This window comes from Oncorhynchus kisutch, linkage group LG3, assembly GCF_002021735.2.
Source record: "Oncorhynchus kisutch isolate 150728-3 linkage group LG3, Okis_V2, whole genome shotgun sequence".
Classification (NCBI taxonomy): Eukaryota; Metazoa; Chordata; class Actinopteri; order Salmoniformes; family Salmonidae; genus Oncorhynchus; species Oncorhynchus kisutch.
The window spans coordinates 77,926,906-77,931,813 of NC_034176.2; positions in this window are offsets into that span (position 1 = coordinate 77,926,906).

Genomic DNA, 4,908 nt, shown 5'->3' on the forward strand with positions numbered 1-4,908 from the left:
CTAGCCTAGCCAGCTCCTCCTCTTTCCTCTATGTTCCTAGCAGGCCTAGCCAGCTCTCTCCTTTTCCTCTATGTTCATAGCAGGCCTACCAGTTCTCTCCTCTATGCTCCTAGCAGGCCTAGCCAGCTCTCTCTCTTCCTCTATGCTCCTAGCAGGCCTAGCCAGCTCTCTCCTCTTTCCTCTATGTTCCTACAGGCCTAGCCAGCTCTCTCCTCTTCCTCTATGCTCCTAGCAGGCCTAGCCAGCCTCTCTCCTCTTTCCTCTAATGCTCCTAGCAGGCCTAGCCAGCTCTCTCCTCTTTCCTCTATGCTCCTAGCAGGCCTAGCCAGCTCTCTCCTCTATGTTCCTAGCAGGCCTAGCCAGCTCTCTCCTCTATGTTCCTAGCAGGCCTAGCCAGCTCTCTCCTCTTTCCTCTATGCTCCTAGCAGGCCTAGCCAGCTCTCTCCTCTATGTTCCTAGCAGGCCTAGCCAGCTCTCTCCTCTTTCCTCTATGTTCCTATCAGGCCTAGCCAGCTCTCTCCTCTTTCCTCTATGTTCCTAGCAGGCCTAGCCAGCTCTCTCCTCTATGCTCCTAGCAGGCCTAGCCAGCTCTCTCCTCTTTCCTCTATGCTCCTAGCAGGCCTAGCCAGCTCTCTCCTCTTTCCTCTATGCTCCTAGCAGGCCTAGCGCTCTCTCCTCTATGTTCCTAGCGGGCCTAGCCAGCTCTCTCCTCTATGTTCCTAGCAGGCCTAGCCAGCTCTCTCCTCTTTCCTCTATGTTCCTAGCAGGCCTAGCCAGCTCTCTCCTCTTTCCTCTATGCTCTAGCAGGCCTAGCCAGCTCTCTCCTCTATGCTCCTAGCAGCCTAGCCAGCTCTCTCCTCTTTCCTCTATGTCCTAGCAGGCCTAGCCAGCTCTCTCCTCTTTCCTCTATGCTTCTAGCAGGCCTAGCCAGCTCTCTCCTCTTTCCTCTATGCTCCTAGCAGGCCTAGCCAGCTCTCTCCTCTTTCCTCTATGTTCCTATCAGGCCTAGCCAGCTCTCTCCTCTTTCCTCTATGCTCCTAGCAGGCCTAGCCAGCTCTCTCCTCTATGCTCCTAGCAGGCCTAGCCAGCTCTCTCCTCTGTCCTCTATGCTCCTAGCAGGCCTAGCCAGCTCTCTCCTCTTTCCTCTATGCTCCTAGCAGGCCTAGCCAGCTCTCTCCTCTATGTTCCTAGCAGGCCTAGCCAGCTCTCTCCTCTTTCCTCTATGTTCCTAGCAGGCTAGCCAGCTCTCTCCTCTTTCCTCTATATTCCTATCAGGCTAGCCAGCTCTCTCCTCTCTCCTCTATGTTCCTATCAGGCCTAGCCAGCTCTCTCCTCTTTCCTCTATGCTCCTAGCAGGCCTAGCCAGCTCTCTCCTCTCTCCTCTATGTTCCTAGCAGGCCTAGCCAGCTCTCTCCTCTTTCCACTATGCTCCTAGCAGGCCTAGCCAGCTCTCTCCTCTATGTTCCTAGCAGGCCTAGCCAGCTCTCTCCTCTTTCCTCTATACTCCTAGCAGGCCTAGCCAGCTCTCTCCTCTATGTCCTAGCAGGCCTAGCCAGCTTCTCTCCTCTATGTTCCTAGCAGGCCTAGCCAGCTCTCTCCTCTTTCCTCTATACTCCTAGCAGGCCTAGCCAGCTCTCTCCTCTATGCTCCTAGCAGGCCTAGCCAGCTCTCTCCTCTTTCCTCTATGCTTCTAGCAGGCCTAGCCAGCTCTCTCCTCTTTTCCTCTATGTTCCTAGCAGGCCTAGCCAGCTCTCTCCTCTTTCCTCTATGCTCCTAGCAGGCCTAGCCAGCTCTTTCCTCTATGCTCCTAGCAGGCCTAGCCAGCTCTCTCCTCTTTCCTCTATGCTCCTAGCAGGCCTAGCCAGCTCTTTCCTCTATGCTCCTAGCAGGCCTAGCCAGCTCTCTCCTCTTTCCTCTATGTTCCTAGCAGGCCTAGCCAGCTCTCTCCTCTTTCCTCTATGCTCCTAGCAGGCATAGCCAGCTCTCTCCTCTTTCCTCTATGCTCCTAGCAGGCCTAGCCAGCTCTCTCCTCTCTCCTCTATGCTCCTAGCAGGCCTAGCCAGCTCTCTCCTCTATGTTCCTAGCAGGCCTAGCCAGCTCTCTCCTCTTTCCTCTATGTTCCTAGCAGGCCTAGCCAGCTCTCTCCTCTTTCCTCTATGTTCCTATCAGGCCTAGCCAGCTCTCTCCTCTCTCCTCTATGTTCCTATCAGGCCTAGCCAGCTCTCTCCTCTTTCCTCTATGCTCCTAGCAGGCCTAGCCAGCTCTCTCCTCTTTCCTCTATGCTCCCTATCAGGCTAGCCGCTCTCTCCTCTTTCCTCTATGCTCCTAGCAGGCCTAGCCAGCTCTCTCCTCTATGTTCCTTGCAGGCCTAGCCAGCTCTCTCCTCTTTCCTCTATGCTCCTAGCAGGCCTAGCCAGCTCTCTCCTCTATGTTCCTAGCAGGCCTAGCCAGCTCTCTCCTCTTTCCTCTATGCTCCTATCAGGCCTAGCCAGCTCTCTCCTCTTTCCTCTATGCTCCTAGCAGGCCTAGCCAGCTCTTTCCTCTATGTTCCTAGCAGGCCTAGCCAGCTCTCTCCTCTCTCCTCTATGTTCCTAGCAGGCCTAGCCAGCTCTCTCCTCTTTCCTCTATGTCCCTAGCAGGTCTAGCCAGCTCTTTCCCTCTATGTTCCTAGCAGGCCTAGCCAGCTCTCTCCTCTCTCCTCTATGTTCATAGCAGGCCTAGCCAGGTTCTCTCCTCTATGCTCCTAGCAGGCCTAGCCAGCTCTCTCCTCTTCCTCTATTGCTCCTAGCAGGCCTAGCCAGCTCTCTCCTCTTTCCTCTATGTTCCTAGCAGGCCTAGCCAGCTCTCTCCTCTTTCCTCTATGCTCCTAGCAGGCCTAGCCAGCTCTCTCCTCTTTCCTCTATGCTCCTAGCAGGCCTAGCCAGCTCTCTCCCTCTTTCCTCTATGCTCCTAGCAGGCCTAGCCAGCTCTCTCCTCTATGTTCCTAGCAGGCCTAGCCAGCTCTCTCCTCTATGTTCCTAGCAGGCCTAGCCAGCTCTCTCCCCTTTCCTCTATGCTCCTAGCAGGCCTAGCCAGCTCTCTCCTCTATGTTCCTAGCAGGCCTAGCCAGCTCTCTCCTCTTTCCTCTATGTTCCTATCAGGCCTAGCCAGCTCTCTCCTCTTTCCTCTATGTTCCTATCAGGCCTAGCCAGCTCTCTCCTCTATGCTCCTAGCAGGCCTAGCCAGCTCTCTCCTCTCTCCTCTATGTTCCTAGCAGGCCTAGCCAGCTCTCTCCTCTTTCCACTATGCTCCTAGCAGGCCTAGCCAGCTCTCTCCTCTATGTTCCTAGCAGGCCTAGCCAGCTCTCTCCTCTTTCCTCTATACTCCTAGCAGGCCTAGCCAGCTCTCTCCTCTATGTTCCTAGCAGGCCTAGCCAGCTCTCTCCTCTATGTTCCTATCAGGCCTAGCCAGCTCTCTCCTCTCTCCTCTATGTTCCTATCAGGCCTAGCCAGCTCTCTCCTCTTTCCTCTATGCTCCTAGCAGGCCTAGCCGGCTCTCTCCTCTATGTTCCTAGCAGGCCTAGCCAGCTCTCTCCTCTTTCCTCTATGCTCCTAGCAGGCCTAGCCAGCTCTCTCCTCTTTCCTCTATGTTCCTATCAGGCCTAGCCAGCTCTCTCCTCTTTCCTCTATGCTCCTAGCAGGCCTAGCCAGCTCTCTCCTCTATGCTCCTAGCAGGCCTAGCCAGCTCTCTCCTCTGTCCTCTATGCTCCTAGCAGGCCTAGCCAGCTCTCTCCTCTTTCCTCTATGCTCCTAGCAGGCCTAGCCAGCTCTCTCCTCTATGTTCCTAGCAGGCCTAGCCAGCTCTCTCCTCTTTCCTCTATGTTCCTAGCAGGCCTAGCCAGCTCTCTCCTCTTTCCTCTATATTCCTATCAGGCCTAGCCAGCTCTCTCCTCTCTCCTCTATGTTCCTATCAGGCCTAGCCAGCTCTCTCCTCTTTCCTCTATGCTCCTAGCAGGCCTAGCCAGCTCTCTCCTCTCTCCTCTATGTTCCTAGCAGGCCTAGCCAGCTCTCTCCTCTTTCCACTATGCTCCTAGCAGGCCTAGCCAGCTCTCTCCTCTATGTTCCTAGCAGGCCTAGCCAGCTCTCTCCTCTTTCCTCTATACTCCTAGCAGGCCTAGCCAGCTCTCTCCTCTATGTTCCTAGCAGGCCTAGCCAGCTCTCTCCTCTATGTTCCTAGCAGGCCTAGCCAGCTCTCTCCTCTTTCCTCTATACTCCTAGCAGGCCTAGCCAGCTCTCTCCTCTATGCTCCTAGCAGGCCTAGCCAGCTCTCTCCTCTTTCCTCTATGCTTCTAGCAGGCCTAGCCAGCTCTCTCCTCTTTCCTCTATGTTCCTAGCAGGCCTAGCCAGCTCTCTCCTCTTTCCTCTATGCTCCTAGCAGGCCTAGCCAGCTCTTTCCTCTATGCTCCTAGCAGGCCCAGCCAGCTCTCTCCTCTTTCCTCTATGCTCCTAGCAGGCCTAGCCAGCTCTTTCCTCTATGCTCCTAGCAGGCCTAGCCAGCTCTCTCCTCTTTCCTCTATGTTCCTAGCAGGCCTAGCCAGCTCTCTCCTCTTTCCTCTATGCTCCTAGCAGGCATAGCCAGCTCTCTCCTCTTTCCTCTATGCTCCTAGCAGGCCTAGCCAGCTCTCTCCTCTCTCCTCTCTCCTCTATGCTCCTAGCAGGCCTAGCCAGCTCTCTTCCTCTATGCTCCTAGCAGGCCTAGCCAGCTCTCTCCTCTATGTTCCTAGCAGGCCTAGCCAGCTCTCTCCTCTTTCCTCTATGTTCCTAGCAGGCCTAGCCAGCTCTCTCCTCTTTCCTCTATGTTCCTATCAGGCCTAGCCAGCTCTCTCCTCTCTCCTCTATGTTCCTATCAGGCCTAGCCAGCTCTCTCCTC